At 42.3% G+C, this 17,453-nt stretch overlaps 1 long non-coding RNA gene across 4 annotated transcripts in view; it reads left to right on the forward strand.

Annotated features, from left to right (window-relative positions):
• The window catches only part of Gm33067, a 59,403-nt gene extending 49,341 nt beyond the window's left edge, over positions 1-10,062 (forward strand). For all 4 annotated transcript variants that reach the window (XR_882041.1, XR_391374.1, XR_391373.3 and 1 more), the window contains one exon: positions 9,646-10,062. This is a non-coding gene — a long non-coding RNA (predicted gene, 33067). The remainder of the gene's footprint in view (positions 1-9,645) is intronic.
• Positions 10,063-17,453: the final 7,391 nt, after the last annotated feature.

Here is a 17,453-nt window from a genome sequence, read left to right on the forward strand (position 1 = left end):
TGGTGCCAGTGGACTGGACTCTGCCTACCAGGGGTCTTTTTAAAGGGCTGCAGGAAGGCAGTGTGTGTGGGGGGGACACTGTGTGGGGAGCTCACCCCTGCTTACCACCTCCCTGAAATGGCCTCTTTCACTTGCCAGACTGAGGCAGGCCTGCTGAGTTTTGTTTGTTCTTGGCTGAGTTCTCTGTTCCAAGCACTGTACTTTTCAGAGTGTTTCCCTCCCTTCCCTGGAGATGCAAGCACTCAATTCTGGAGTCATATAGTACACACGAATTCCTCACTGTTCTGTCAAGGTGATCCACTGTTATTGCTGAATGTCAAGCAGAGAACCAGCCTCAAGGGGTACGAGTGCTGCACAAAAATTCATTCTGATGGTAAGAAAGGCTGTTCTCTTTAATTAGAAAATAATAGCCAGAAGCTGGAAAGAACCCAGATGCCCCTCAACAGAGGAATGGATACAGAAAATGTGGTACATCTACACAATGGAGTACTACTCAGCTATTAAAAAGAATGAATTTATGAAATTACTAGCCAAATGGATGGACCTGGAGGGCATCATCCTGAGTGAGGTAACACATTCACAAAGGAACTCATACAATATGTACTCACTGATAAGTGGATATTAGCCCAAAACCTAGGATACCCAAGATATAAGATACAATTTCCTAAACACATGAAACTCAAGAAAAATGAAGACTGAAGTGTGGACACTATGCCCCTCCTTAGAAGTGGGAACAAAACACCCTTGGAAGGAGTTACAGAGACAAAGTTTGGAGCTGAGATGAAAGGATGGACCATGTAGAGACTGCCATATCCAGGGATCCACCCTATAATCAGCATCCAAACGCTGACACCATTGCATACACTAGCAAGATTTTATCAAAAGGATCCAGATGTAGCTGTCTCGTGTGAGACTATGCCGGGGCCTAGCAAACACAGAAGTGGATGCTCACAGTCAGCTAGTGGATGGATCACAGGGCTCCCAATGGAGGAGCTAGAGAAAGTACCCAAGGAGCTAAAGGGATCTGCAACCCTATAGGTGGATCAACATTATGAACTAACCAGTACCCCGGAGCTCTTGACTCTAGCTGCATATGTATCAAAAGATGGCCTAGTCGGCCATCACTGGAAAGAGAGGCCCATTGGACACACAAACTTTATATGCCCCAGAACAGGGGAACGCCAGGGCCAAAAAGGGGGAGTGGGCGGGTAGGGGAGTGGGGGTGGGTGGGTATGGGGGACTTTTGGTATAGCATTGAAAATGTAAATGAGCTAAATACCTAATAAAAAATGGAAAGAAAAAAATTGCTCCCCTGCCGAGGACCGGCCTCAGTCATTTTGGGGGTATCAAGTTGGATCAGTGTGACATCGTAGTTGCAGGCAATGATGCAGGTGCATGTGGACAGGGGACTCATTGTTCTGAACCTGTGCTTGGAGACAGCTTTCAGGTTTTCTCTCTGAGTTCACCTCAATCTTTTATTGATGACACACTTCCTTGTTAAAAAATAAAACAAAATCAAAAGGCTTTGTAAGTAGTTTTCCCCCAATATCCCTATGTAAATACGTCACCAGAAAGCACAGTGCATGCATAAATTCACAGTTCCGTGCCTGCAAAAGCAATTTGCACATTAACTTTAACTCTCAGAAAAGCCTGCAAATCATAGATCATCTGGGCATAAAACTTGCCATTACAGCACTGGCATGAAAACAGAAAGGTGCTAAACAGTTCAGTGAAATATTCATAGTTGTAGCATGTCTAAATTTGCTAAATCTCTCCTGCCAGTTTGTTAAGCTCATCCAAATATCTATTTGTATAGTGCTTTTCGAACTCTTTTCCATGTTCAATGTTAATTCCTCTGGCAGCTTCCCCCAGGGCTTCCTCACAAGACTGAATTCAATCTCTTAGAACTTGTACACTAATGTCCTTAGGCAGGGGATGCCAGGGGTTCAAATCAGTGTGTTCTCATCTTTCCAGGAAGGTCAGTTCCCTAATCCAACAGCTCCCGTGCAGGGTCTAAACCCATTTATCCATTATACATATATCTTCCCATTTTCCCCAATATTTCTGCATCAAACTTTCTGTTATTAGAGATCACTCCTTGTCGGGGTTCCACCATTGCTCACTAATTCAGGAGACCCAGCTATTCCTTCTTCTATCTTGTGCCTTGCAATTTCTGTGGACATCCCTGTCCTTAGTGACAAGGCCCAATGTTTATTTTCTTTCATTTTCGATGTTCAATTTTCTAAATTACTAAAGCTTCAGATTTCTTAAAAAACATTTCCCGCTTCAGATATTTCCTGGAAACTATGCAATCATCATGAGTTGGCTGAAGTTTCACAGAGAACAGTTAACACAGTCAGCCTCAGCATCCAGGGCTGCTTGTCCCGATATGCCTGGGTTGACTGCTTGAATGGCCAGCACCAAATAAGTCTGTTCTTTATAGACGTCGGAGCCATTTCCTTTCTCATAACACCCTCAATCCCTTTCCCAGAAATTTTTACCAGAGTTGTATTTGAGGACAAATATGGTAAAGAAAAAGGCAAAACAAACAAGCATACAAGACAGAGCAACACCGTCTTTCACCAGAAAGACAGAGATGCATTATTCAGGTTGACGGTGCTCCAGCAGCTAACACTGTGCCATGCAGTTGCATTTGCAGCCATGCTATACCTGACATTCCCCGATGACACATGAATGCCCATTTATGATCTTTGGGCTGTAGTGACAAGAAAATGACAGCAAAACTGACAGCAGCCACTGCCCCTTCTGTTTCAGATGGAAGCCACGTCCCCCCAACTCCCATTGTGCCTTTTCTGTCTCAAGCCCTACATTTTGTCCTCATTGTGAGAAAAAAAAAGTTGAGAGGTGACAATTGAAGTATCAAGTATACAAAGTCAGAAATAGTTCAACATTAAAGGTAGCAACAGGGTTTTACTTTGAGTGCTGACCAATTGTGGCTCTCTCTCTCTCTCTCTCTCTCTCTCTCTCTGTCTTGTCTAAGAGAGGCTTGAGGAATTGTCACTTTCATGAGAAATCCTTATAGGTTGAAGGGATACGTGCAATGTTTTGACAGCTGGTTGGGAAGTGGGTGGGAATGCTGAATGTTCAGGTGCAATCACCTGGTCTTAAATGGTCCTCTAAGCCCCATGTTAAAGGCTTGTTGGGAGGGCACTGCTGGGGGAATAGCCTATGAGGTAAGCAGTGCCTTTGTCTCTGCCACTCTGCACACCTATCATAAACCCAAAGTGAGGACCACGTCATCTGGAAATAGAACCTTCAGAATATTAAGCTAGAAAATGAACTTCTAAATTTTATGAAGTAGATTTCTGTCCCTTACCGAGTATAATACTCAAATACAAATGCACCTAAGATTTTAATATAATACTTGAAACTGTTGAAGAAAAAAAATTGAAGGAAGCTCTTCAAATATAGAGCAAAGCAAAGACTGAAAGGACCTCCTGCATTCAGGAGATGATGCCAGCCATTAACAAATGCAATCTCATGAACTCAAAAAGCTTCTACCAAGCAAGAGAAATATCAGTGAAGTGGCTGTCCACAGAATGGAATAAAGACTATATACTGTTACATCTGATAGAGAGGATTAATATCTAGAGTGGATGGAACTAAAAAAGTAACAAACAATGACCTAAATAGTAACTTGGATCACCAATTAAAAGCTTGTTTAAAAAAGATGAAAATCGACTGGCCAAAATAAAATGAAAAGCATGTTCAACCTCACTGTTCATCAAAGTACAAATAAAGGCTAAATTGAGATTCATTTTACCCAAGTCAGAATGGCACTACTTAAATTAAGACATGGCAAACTCTGTCAAGAAAATAAACTGAAGAAAAACCTCCTGCATCACTGCTGAGGATATAAGCTTTTTCATCATGTATAGAAGTTCAAATAAGTCCTCAGACATTTACATACCTGATTCCATGCTGGACCCCATGTGAACCTTAGAACCCGGCAGGTAGGCCCCCCAATATCTGCAAAATGGCAGCAAAGACCTAACCTGTTAAACACCTAGTCCACAGTTCCAGGATCCAGGAAAGTACCTGAATGTGCCAGCCTTGCCTTTCGGCTTCTATAGCTCTGCTTCTTAATAACTGTTCTAGCTAAGTGAAGTGTCACTCATGATATAGCTGTTGTACTTAAAAGTCTAAAGACAGTGAGAATTAGGGCTGTGCCATTTGCACAAGTTCCCCATGCAGCAGCTGGTTAGTAGTATAGTTTTTATTCACCTTTAAGAGACACCATGTGTTTTCATTGCTAGAATTACCACACAGTAGAATCATAATGTTGGTTCTTCAAACAACTAAAATTGAATCTACATTATCACCTATGCAATATCACTCCTGGGTATTTACAAAAAGGATTTTAATTCACTCTATTAGAGACATATTTCCCTGTCAGTTTTGATTGTAGCACACTTGTATTTGGCTCTCATATTGCTTAACCAGAATCTATTCAGGGTTTTCTAGAGGAATAGAACTGATAGAATGAATCTGACTGTGTGTCTTTCTGTCTATAGAAAGGAGGATGATTAGATTGGACTACCAGGCTATGGCTTAGCTCGTCCAAAAATGGCTGTCTAGCACCAGACAGTGAATGGAACAGCTGGAAAAACAAAGAAGGTATTAGCTGGTACAGGGTGCTGTCTTATATGAAAAATGCAATGTGGGTATTTTAGCTTATTTGTGAGTAAAAGACAAACTCTTTCCCTATCTCACTGTATTTTCACAGATAGGAATGTGTTTAGCATTTTGAAGAAATGTACGGAAATCTATCTTTCCTCATTTTGTTTTGTGTTATATCTCTAATTTCTATGTCTCCCCTGTGTGTTCCTAGACTATGGTTCACAGAATGGGTCTAGTATGCATTCACATATACTTCTTATTCCTACTAAGTCATAAAGCACTAACTCACATCGCAGTGTCCATTAGTGATTATTAAAATGACACTAGAGCCACTTAAGATGTCCTCTAGCAATTACATGAGAACTTTTTCTCCGGAGCTTTCACACTGAGCTAGTGCTGTTGCATGTAGCTGTATGACCAGCTCAGTAGAGATGCCCATCTATGCAGATAGTATAATGTCTTGTAGTTTTTGGAGAAATCTCAGTACTAAGTTTCCATTATCATATGTCACCAGAAATGAGATTTCTTCCTGACACATCACTTGTCAGATAATGTGCCACATTTGCCAAGAGCATGCCTGCCTGATTGTAGGTTCCCAGTTGGTTATATTTAAGAAACTAACATTGTCCTTGTCTTTGTCAGGGTTTCTATTCCTGCACAAACATCATGACCAAGAAGCAAGTTGGGGAGGAAAGGGTTTATTCAGTTTATACTTCCATACTGCTGTTCATCACCAAGGAAGTTAAGAGTGGAACTCAAGCAGGTCAGAAACAGGAGCAGATGCAGAAGCCATGGAGGGGTGTTCCTTACTGGCTTGCTTACCCTGGCTTGCACGGCCTACTCTCTTATAGAACTCAAGACTACCAGCCCAGAGATGGTCCCACCCACGGGGAGCCTTTCCCCCTTGATCACTAATTGAGAAAATGCCTTACAGTTTATCTCATGGAGGCATTTCCTCAACTGAAACCCCTTTCCCTGTGATAACTCTAGCTGTGTCAAGTTGACAAAAAACTAGCTAGTACAGTCCTATTGCAGCACCCAAAATGAGTAGACCATCACCAGGACTGGATGGACCACTCTGAGATGAGAGGGATAGAGAGAAGTATGGGAAAAGGAAAAAGGAGACAGAAAGAGAGGGGAAAAGGGAAAGATAATAGGGTGTGATTTGCATTTTATTTTGTATACCTTTTGTGCATTGTTTAAATTTTTGCACATTTGTTTATTTACTTTTCCTTTTGTTGAAAAAGGCTTGTTGGGCTGGAGACTGGCTCAGTTTTCAAGCAGAGGTCCTGAGTTCAATTCCCAGCAACCACAAGGTGGTTCACAACTATCTGTAATGGGATCCAATGCCTTTTTCTGATGTGTCTGAATATACTGTCAGTGTACTTATGTATATAAGTGAATTAATGTTGTATAAAAAAGAAAATAACTTCTTTTTTCATAGCCTATATCCCGAGTTTAGTGTCCCTTTTTCTACTCTCTCTTGGCCATCCAGTCATCAGTATCTATTCCCTTTCTGTCTTTCAGTAGAAAACAACAAGCTTCCAATAGAAAGGAACCAAATAGAACCAATTAAAATATACTGAGATGAAGCAAATCTGTTATTTCCAAGTTGAACATGCTTAACTGATGGTAGGAAAGGAGTCATAAATCAAAGGTTTGGCCAGCATCTCCTAAGATGCTCAAACACTTGTATTTCTTTCTGTTTGTTTATATAGTAGGTTATGTTGATGGTTTTATGTATATTGAACAATCCCTGTATTCCTGAGATGAAGCCAACTTGAACATGTTGGATGATGTTTTTGTGTGTGCTCAGATTTGGTTTGCTAGTATTTTATTGAGTATTTTTGCATCAATGTTCATAAGAGAAATTGACCTGAAATTATTTTTCTTTGTTGAATCCTTGTGTGATTTAGTATCAGGCTGACTGTGGCCCCATAGAAAGGGTGTAGCAATGTTCCTTCTGTTTCTATTTTCTGTAATAGGTGAGGAGTATTAATGTTAGGTCTTTCTTGAAAGTCTGGAGTAATTCTGCATTAAACCATCTGGGCCTTGACATTTTGTGATTAGGAGACTTTTATTGGCTGCTTCTATTAATGTAGGGATTATAAGACTGTTCAGATTGTTTACCTGGTCTTAATTTAACTTTGGTAAGTGGAATCATTCCAGAAAATTGTCCATTTCATTTAGATTTTCCAGTATTGTGGAGTACAAGTTTTGAGAATGACATAGTGATACTTTGGATTTCCTAAGTCTCTGTTGATATATTCTCCTTTTTGGATTTTGTTAATTTGGTTATTGTCTCTCTGCCTTTTAGTTAGTTTGGCTAATGGTTTGTTCATTTGCTGTTTTTCTCAAGGATCGAGATGTTGGTTTTGTTGCTTCTTTGAATTGTTGTTTTTGTTTCTAATATATTGATTTAAACCCTGAGTTTGATTATTTTGTGCTATCTACTCCTCTTGCCTGTTCTTGATTCATTTTGTACTATGGCATTCAGGTTTGCTATTATGAGATATCTCCAGTTTATTTTTCCAGCTCTATCTCTTGTATGCCCTTTGAACCACTAGGTCGGTCCCTGGGAGCCCCAAAGGGTCCAAGTAATTTGTTGATCTTCTTACCGAGTCCATATGCCCCTTGGATTCCTCCATCCCTTCCACAACCAACTCTTTCACAAGATTTCCCATGCTCCCTCTAACGTTTGGCTGTTGGATTTTGTGTCTGTTCCATCAACTGATGAGTGGAGTCTCTAAGAAGGCAGTGATGCTAGGTTATTCTATGCAAGCATAGCACAGTTTTTTTTTGCATTTTTATTTCTTTATTTTACTTTGTAAATGCTAAATTTATTTTTGTTGGATATTTTCTTTATTTATATTTCAAATGTTATCTCCTTTCCCGGTTTCCTTTCCTCCTGGAAACACCCTATCACATCGTCCCTTCCCCTGCTTCTATGATGGTGTTCCTACACCCACCCACCTCTTCACCCTCGATTCCTTTGCACTGGGGCATCTATCAAGCCTTCATAGGGCAAAGGACCTCTCCTTCCATTTATGCATACAAGGCCATCCTCTGCCACATATGCAGCTGGACCCATGTGTACTCCTTTTTTAATGGCTTATTCCCTGGGAGTTCTGGGGTGTCTGGTTGTTTGATATTAATGTTCTTCCTATGGGGTTGCAAAAGTCTTCAACTCCTTCAGTCCCTTCTCTCTCTCTCTCCATTGGGGACTGGTTGTTCCTCATAGAATGGATTGCAAGTTGGTTCAATTATAGACTGGCCATTCCTCCGCTCTCTGCTCCATCTTTGTCCCTATACTTTTTGTATGCAAGACAAATTTTGGGACAGATGTTTTGTCAGTGGGTTGGTCTGATTGTCCTTTCACAGGTAGTCCTCCCTGCTACAAGTCTCTTTCACTTTGAGAGCACTTGGTGCTATAGCTTTCCTCTTGGTTATGTTGTGCCTTCATATTCATTCAATTTTAGGAACCCGTTAATGTTTTCTTTACTTCTTCCTGTCCCAGTGGTCACTGAGTAGAAAGTTGTTCAGTTTCCATGAGTTTGTAGGCTGTCTGTTGTTTCTTTTCTTGTTGGAGTCCAGCTTTAATCCATGGTGATCTAATATGATATAAGGGATTATTTCAATCTTCTTTATCTGTTGACAAAGGCTTGCTTTATGACTAAGTATGTTGTCAGTTTTGGAGAAGGATCCATGAGGTGCTGAGAATAAGGTCCATTGTTTCGTACTGGGGTAAAATGTTCTATTAAATATCTGTTAGGTCCACATGATTCATAACCTGTTAGCTTCATTATTCTCTGTTGACTTTGTTTTCAGGATAACCTGTTAATTGTTAAGAGTGGGGTATTGAAGTCCCTCACTATTATTGTGTGGTGGTGTGATTTAAGCTTTAGCAATGTTTCTTTTATGACTGTAAATGCCCTTACATTTGGGGCATGTGTTTTCAGAATTGGATGAGTATGAAGCATCCTTCCCTGTATCTTTTGATTACTTTTGATTGGAAGTCTACTTTATCAGATGCTAGAATGGCTCTCCAGCTCATTTCTTGGGTCTGTTTGATTGAAAAATTGCTTTCCACTCTTTACACTGAGGTAATGTCCATCTTTGTTGCTAAGGCCTGTTTCTTTTGTGCAACAGAATGGTGGATCCTGTCTATGCATCCACTCTGTTAGCCTGTTTTTTTCTACTGGGGAATCATCTCCATTGATGTTGAGGGATATTAATAACCAATGATTGCTTCCTCATGTTATTTTGGTGCTGGCTGTCATAGTGTCTGTCTCTTTCCCTGTCACTCTCTCTGTATTTCTGTCTCTCTCTGTGTCTATGTCTCTGTCTTTGTCTCTGTGTCTCTTTCTCTCTCTATCTCTTTGTGTGTGTGTGTGTGTGTGTGTGTGTGTGTGAGAGAGAGAGAGAGAGAGAGAGAGAGAGAGAGAGAGAGAGAGAGAGAGAGACAGAGAGAGAGAGAGATTCTCCTCTTTTGGTTTTACTGGTGTGAATTTTCTGCCGCAAGTTTGGGGATGCTATGTCTTCATTTTTTTCCTTGAATTCTAGTAACCCTTTAATACCTTTCCTTGTTGCCTGTGCCCTGGACAGCTCTCCATGCAACTCTAACTGCTCTTGGGGGTTGGGGGCGATTGGCACAGAGCCAACAACACAGACTCCAGGAGAAGATGAGAAATGCTGCAGCAAGCTCATCTGAGCACTGCTGTAAGCTCCTTTAATACCCTCCACCCATGCCCCCTTTGGTCCCTAGAAAGTATCTATTCCAAACAGCAGTACCTGATTACCTGGCATTATTTGCACTAGCAGTGTTTACTCTCTCAGGTAGTCTTCAATTGGGTCCTTCTACAGGAATGCTGGTGCCACAGTCAGTCCTCAATTAGGTCCTCCTGCAGGAGATAGCTTTTTCAGCTGCATGGACCACACCATTTACATAGAAGCAGTCTTGCCATTCCTGATACATATCACCCTTTTGTTTTTATATTTTGACAGCCTAGTGGGAGCTGGTGTGCCACTGCCTTGACATTACTGACCCTACCTCAGAGGACTCCCAGCATACTGGACTGTACCTGTCTTAGGTTGTCCTATTTTCCAGGATTGACTTCCAGCCCTCAAAGAGATATCACTCCAGAGGCATGTCATACAAGGGGGAGATGAGGAACGGCCTACAGGATGGTCTCATGGATCTCTGCCATTCATGCTTTCATCACTTCCTTGGGGGAGGGGTTGTGCAATAAGGATTTTCAGGAGCCATCAGCACCTGGAAGGTCACCTTATTTATTGAATGCTGTCTTGAGATATGCTGTGTGAAACACTTAAAATAATAATTATTACACCATTCCTCCCACCATAACATAAGTGGCTATTCAAGAGGGATCAAACAGCTATTGTCTCACACTTTTCCAAGAATCTGGCATCAAGTGAAAGCAGAGATACACTGGTCATATTGAAACTGGCTATGTTCTCCCTTAACAGCACAGAATAGTTAAGGAATTCATTTGACCAAGTATCTTTAAGATATTGTTTTAGGACCTCAGTGGTATTATGTACCTAGTAAGGGGTTAGGCAGATTGTGTGAAACCTGGGGTCACATGCCAATAGAAACATGTCCCTAAAAAGGGCCAACTCTTCTGCCAGTGAGTCAATATGTTGTTGTAAAATGGGGATGGCTTGATAAAGATGTTGATTTAGTAACTCTTATGCCTGCAGTGCCTCAGCTGATTTAGAGACTATAGCATTGGTAGTCTCTGCTATAGTGGCTGTCTGGGTCAAAGCAACAGCAGCTGTTGTGGCCCCAGAAATACCTGCAATGATGGCTGCAATGATAATAGCTGTAATATCAAAATCCCACTTTCCCTGGTATAGCAGTTATAAGTGAGTCTGTGTCATCAGAGTGATGGCATGAAAGTGGGTGATATTTACCACATGCATCCAAATAGTGGCTTGTTCCCTCATCAGGATAGCTATTGTTGAATACCCCATCCAACAGGCAGTCAGGAGATATTTCTCATCGAATTAGTCAAGGCTGTCTCTGACAATGGAAGTATTAATGGCCAGAATGTAAAGGGGGAGGGTCAGACACAGACTGGGGTTTCTTTCCAGCCAACCTCATTCCCAATGATAGCATTCAGTGGGGTTGCCCCAGTCCACATTTTCGCCAACCAGTTTAAGTGGAAATATGTCCCACTAAAGTCCTACTAGACTTTGTAGGAGACTAAGGAAGCATAAATCAATCATATCAGAATCTAGTGGAATCGCTCTTAACATTGGGAGTAATATTGGAAGCATCATGTAAGGTAAACCTCCACATACCAAGTGTGAAGTTAGATGACAATATTGCATAGTCCCCAGCTAATTTTATACCAAGTTCAGCCTGACAGTGCTCCCAAGGGATAGGAAGTCCCATAAAAGTGGTCATTTGAGCGACCCTTGAACAGCAAGGCAGGGGTGGATATGATATGCTTGGGGGATCCTTTGGAGATCTGTAATCAGTAAGGCCAATGTGAAGTTCCACACCTAACATGGTACCATAAATTAGATTACAATGAAAGTACCCATGAATCACGCCATGGGTAAACTGGGGGTACTTCTAATGGGACCAGAGTGGAAGGACTAGTGAGTGAGGGACTTTGGATAGTAGCGCTAGGGAATGGTATGAATCCTGACAGCTGGAGAGCTGGAGCAGAGGCACCCTCATCCTTGTTGCTAAAATCAACCTGTTTGCTCGAGAAAGTGGGATGGGATCAGTAATTAAAAGGTGAATATTATCCTGATCCTGGCAGTGTTTGCTATAGGAAGCCATTGCTTCCTCTGGGAAGAATTCTTAAGACTGGTGATGACTGTAAGAAGGATGGGGACAAAGAACAAAGGAGGGATAATCCCAGACTGTACCTCATGCTTACAGGCAAGGAAGAGAACCCGAATCCAGGAAGCCAGGGTTCCACATGTTCTCCAGAGATATCCAAGCGGACAATATGGCAGCCTCTTCCCAAAATTGGTCCAGGTTGTAAGTCTTAACCTTGAGACCACAAGTAACCAGGAGAGTTTTCAGAGCCCCAATCAGGGGTTCCTTGGTGGTAAAGGGGGAGAACCCATGATGACAAGCACAAAAGAAACAAATGATGAACATATGTGACAAATATGACAGAAGAAGTGATGAAAGCCATGGTGTACTAAGCAGGGGCCTCCCTCAGGTGTAGCTCACAGGTCTTATGCCTAGATGGTGTACCCAAGGAAGGAAAAGGCATTTGGGAGCCAATCCCTGGTACCAAAACATGGAAAACCAGTTCCTATATCAGATACCAGGACAAATCCAGACCAAAAGTGAAAAACATTCAAAGACAAAGAAGACAGAAAAGATGGCACCACAGTAAGACCACGCAAAGACAAAGAAGGACAATAATGGCCACTGCACACTCACTGCATGCTGGCTACATGCTTGCCACAGCATGCTCACTCAAAAATGAAGAAAAACAAAAAGATGGCTACTGCAAAGCTTACTGCACGCTCACCTCACGTGCACCTCATGCTCCTCTCATGCTCACCTCACTCTTGTGTCACACTAGTTGCATGCTTACCTCATGCTCACTCTTGAACAGAACTGAGAACAAAGGCAAGATTACTTGGGTGGACAGAAAAGACAAAGAAGTCAGAAATGAGGTCCAAGCTCTCACCTTCACAGAACCCAGAACATAAAACACTAAGGGTACAACTCACTGAAGAAGCAACTGAAGGGAGCACAACACCAGCACAGCGAGAAGAGCAGATCAGGCCAAACCAAGAGCACAGTCCTTGCAGCAACAGGCAAAATGAGCCACCAGAAAAAGGAGGTTTGCAAGCAGCCACAAAATGAGAATAATGAAGTAGTCCATCGACCACGTTGGGTGCCAGATATGGCTTGTGCTCTGGACAGCTCTCTGACAGACCCTACCTGCTCTTGGGGTTTCAGGACGATTGGCACAGAATCAACAACATAGATTCCAGGAGAAGATGAGAAATGCTGCAGGAAGTTCATCTGAGCACTGTTGCAAGCTCCTTTAATACCCTCCACCCTAGCCCCCTTTGGTCCAAAGAAAGTATCTATACTAAACAGCAGTTCCTAATTGCCTGGCATTATTTTCCCCAGAAATCCTTGTTCTCTCAGGCAGTCCTCAATTAGGTCCTCCTGCAGGAATGCTGGTGTCACAGACAGTCCTTGATTGGGTCCTCCTGCAGGAGATGGCGTTTGAGCTGCAGAGTCCCCAGAGTTTACATAGGAGCAGACCTGCCATCCCTGCTACATTTCTTTCTTCCTGTTTTGATGAATTTTTTCATTCAGTTGAGAGGTGTTGAGTTTCCATGAGTTTTTAAGTTCTCTGTTGTTTCTGTTGTTCTTTATTTCTAACTTTAATCTGTGGCAGTCTGATGGGATACATAGGGTTCTTTGAGTTGCTCTGAGTCAGAGTATGTGGTTAAGTTTGAAAAATATTCCATGAGGTACAGAGAAGAAAGTATATCCTTTTCTGTTTTGGTGAAATGTCCCATAAATATATGTTGGATCCATTTCTTTTATCATATTTCTTATCTCCAACATTTCTCTATTTAGTTTTTGTCTGGGTGACTTTTGTAGTGATGAGTGGGGAATTAAACACCCCACTATTAGTATGTGAGGGTCAATATTTGATATAAGCTGCACTAGTCTTCCTTCCTTCCTTCCTTCCTTTTTTCCTTCCTTCCTTCCTCCCTCCCTCCCTCCCTCCCTCACACCCTCCCTCCCTTTCTCCCTTCTTCCTTCCCTCCTTTTCTTTTTTCCCTTCCTCCCTCCTTCCTTCCCTCCTTCCTTCCTTCCTTCCTTCCTTCCTTCCTTCCTTCCTTCCTTCCTTTCTTCCTTCCTTCCTTTTACATTTGGATTATGGCTCCTTGTCCCTTCCCTCTTTCAAGTCCCACCCTTACAGATCTCTCTATCCATCAACTCAGAGAAGGGGAAGCTCCTCCTGTGTACCATGAATCTTGGGGCATCTAATCCCAATAGGACAAAAAGAATCCTCTCTCAATGAGACCTGAGTAGGCAGTCTAGCTAGGGGAAGGATATTCGGCGGCAGGCAAGAGAGTCACAAACAGGCTCTGCTCCAATTGTTAGGGGATCTACATAAAGACCAACTTGTACATCTACTACAAATGTGTATGTAGCCTAAGTCTAGTTCCTGCATGTTCTTTTTTTTGAATTGTTTAGATGCTTTGAGCCCCCATGGGTCCAGGTTATTTAACTTTGTTGGTATTCTTGTGGTGGTTTTGACCCCTCTGGTTCACTCAATTCTATCCTCCACTCTGGCACAAGACTCCTGGTGCACCTTCCTATATTTGGATTAGTTCTTTGATTCTGCTACAGTCTGGTGCTGGATGAAGCCTCTCAGGAGACAGTTGTGCTATGCTCTTGCCTGCAAGCATATTAGAGTATCATTCATAGTATAACTGATTGGCTTTTTTTAATGGGATGGATCTCAATTTGAGTCAGTAATGTTCATCAATTCCCTCAATCTCTGCTCCAATTTAATTCATATATATTTGTATGCAGGGAAAATTTTGGAATGAAGCTTTTGTGGGTAGGTTTATGTCCCAATACCTTCACTGGATTTCCTACCAGGCTATAGGAGGTGGCCACTTCAGTCCCCATATCCCCTGTTGGTAAGAGTCTCATCTAGGATCACCTCCATAGACTCCCTGAACCTCCTCCATCCCAGGTCTCCAGCTGCTCCAGAGATGTCCATCAATTGCAGTTCTCACACATAGCCCTCCCCAACACCCTCTCTCCTCACAGCTGATCCCTGTCCACATTCCCACCTCCCCCTCTCTTCTACCCAGTCACCCATCCATCCATGATTATTTTGTTCCCCTTCTGAGTGAGATTCATTGGAATTTTTCTTTGGACGGTATTCCTTAGTTTCTTCAGTTCTGTGCTTTGTAGCATGGTTATCCTGTAATGTATGAATAATGTCCACTCAACAGTGAGTACATACCATACATGTTTTTTGTTGTTTTTGACTTTTTTTTTCTTTTCTTTTTTTTTTTTTTTTTTGGCCTGGGGGGTGGGTTTCGTCACTGAGGATTTTTTCTTTCTTTCTTTCTTTCTTCCTTTTTAATTGTGTACTCTATTTTTATTAGATATTCTCTTTATTTACATTTCAAATGTTTGCCCTTTCCTGATTTCCCCTTCCAAAAGCCCCCTATTCCATCCCCACTTCCCCTGCTCTTTAACCCACCCACTCCTGCTTCCCTTTCCTGGCATTCCCCTACACTGGGGCATCGAGCCTTAACAGGACCAAGGGCCTCTCCTCCCATTGATGACCAACAAGGCCATCCTCTGCTACATTTGTGGCTGCTGGAGTCATGAGTCCCTCTGTGTGTACTCCTTTGTTGGTGGTTAAGTTCCTGGGAGGTCTGGGGGTACTGGTTGGTTCATATTGTTGTTCCTCCTATGGGGCTGCAAAACCCTTCAGCTTCTTGGGTCCTATCTCTAGCTCCTCCACTGGGGACCCTGTTCTCAGTCCAGTGGTTGGCTGAGAGCATCCACCTCTATATTTGTTAGGTACTGGCACAGCCTCTCAGGAGACAGCTATATCAGGCTCCTTTCTGCAAGCACTTGTTGACATCCACAATAGTGTCTGAGTTTGGTGACACTATATTGGATGGATCCCCAGGTGAGGCAGTCCATGGATGGTCTTTCCTTCAGTTTCTGCTCTACACATTGTCTCTTTCTCTCTTCACATGGGTATTTTGTTCACCTCTTCTAAGAAGGACTGAACTATCCACATTTTGGTCTTTCTTCTTGAGCTTCATGTAGTCTGTGAATTGCATCTTGGGTATTCTGAGCTTCTGGAATAATATCCACTTATCAGTGAGTGCATACTATTTGTGTTCTTTTGTGATTGGGTTACCTCACTAAGGATGATGTACTCCATTGTGTAAATGTACCATATTTTCTGTATCCATTCCTCTGTTGAGGGACATCTGAGTTCTTTCCAGCTTCTGGCTATTATAAATAAAGCTGCTATGAACATAGTGGAGCATGTGTCCTTATTACACATTGCAGCATCTTCTGGGTGTATGCCTAGGAGTGGTATAGTTGGGGCCTCAGGTAGTAGCATGTCCAGTTTTCTGAGGAACCATCAGACTGATTTCCAGAGTGGTTTTACCAGCATGCAATCCCACCAGCAATACAGGAGTTTTCTTTCTCCACATCCTCTCCAGCATCTGATGTCACCTGAGTTTTTTATCTTAACCATTTTGACTGGTGTGAGGTGGAATCTCAGGGTTGTTTTGATTTGCATTTCCCTGATCAGTAAGGGCTTTAAATATTTCTTTAAGTGTCTCTGAGCCATTCGTGATTTCTGTTGTGAATTCTCTGTATAGTTCTATACCCCTTTTTTTTATTGGGTTGTTTGGTTTTTTGGAGGGACACCGGTACACCGTCGTAGTAAACAATGCAGGCGCTAGCCCGAATCTGGCGCCATCCCTCCCAAGCGGGTGCATACAAATCAAAGTGCCGGCAGACTGACCAATCCCAGGAGGACACATAGCTTTCCCCATTGCTGGGGTGTATATAAGCAGTCCTCCCTGGGTTTCCGGAGTTCCTGTAGCATCGACACATTCCAGGAATAAAGCTGTTGAGAAGAATCCATGTTGAGTTTTTCATTGCCAGACGAGATGGGCGCAACAATGCTCAAGTAACAACATAAAAACAGTACATAGACTTACTCTAGCCAGCCTCAATGGAACACAACCAGATTTCAGATATGGTACCTGGGAGTCATGCTATCAAGACACCCTAGATGTGTGTGTTTCTGACAGCACATGTACCTTAGGGTTAGCTTCAGACCTGAAGGAGGGCGGGCTATGCAGGCCTGCACTCTGTCAAGTGGCAACTGCTTTCTGAGGCCCCTTTACTTTGCAGGTCAGGATTAATGAAGTATAGGGAGGAGGCAATCTGGCATAGAGAGGACAAGAGGGAGATTGGGGACTAGGGAGGGCACAAGTGGGCCCGTGATATTGGCAGTAATGGCCTTTTGCATTCTGGGTTTGTTTATTTTTGTTTGTTGTGTTTTTGTTTTTGCATAAGGGGCTCACTGGGTGGCCCTGGGTGGCCTAGAATTCATTCCTGAGATTATTAGTCAAATCGTTTATGATGGGCCAGGATTTACTTCTATTTCTGCTACTAAGTACTTTTATGACCTCATTTAAGGCTTTCTTTCTTATGAGTAAAAAAGTATGTAGGTTTAGCTGGTGTTGAAGCAAGAAGGTAGATATGGGTAATTAGTATAATAAATTTTAAAAGTTGTATTTTATTATGCTGAAGGTCATTACACAAGGTTCCTACCCTAAGTTCCTAACTGCAGTACTAGTCGTACCTCCTGAAGGATACTAACACATGTGATTTATCTTAGCTGAAGGTCAGGTCCAGTCTCTAATAGAAGGGTTGAAATCTTGGGGGGAAACACTCCAGATGCAGTGCAGATCAAGGTGGCATCTTTCCAGGTTTGTAGAGCAGAGCACATTTTGGTCTCTATTTATAAACTTTCCAGTGGGCATCCTGGAGTTCTAGGATTGTGTCTGGTTATCTCCAGTGATGTTTCTGGGTTCTGGTTATCAGATGTAGCCTTGGGTGTTGTGGAGTTCCTTGACTAAGCTGTTCTACGTTTTTTAAATTTTTTTAAACTATGTTCATTACAGCTCACTCTGATGGTCTTGGAGTCTTTGGGGTTTTTTGTTGTTTTGATTTTTGATTTATTTTTTCACTCTGAAGACAGTCTCCCTATGTCTCCCAG

The sequence above is a fragment of the Mus musculus genome, chromosome 7 (genome assembly GCF_000001635.26).
Source record: "Mus musculus strain C57BL/6J chromosome 7, GRCm38.p6 C57BL/6J".
Lineage (NCBI taxonomy): Eukaryota > Metazoa > Chordata > Mammalia > Rodentia > Muridae > Mus > Mus musculus.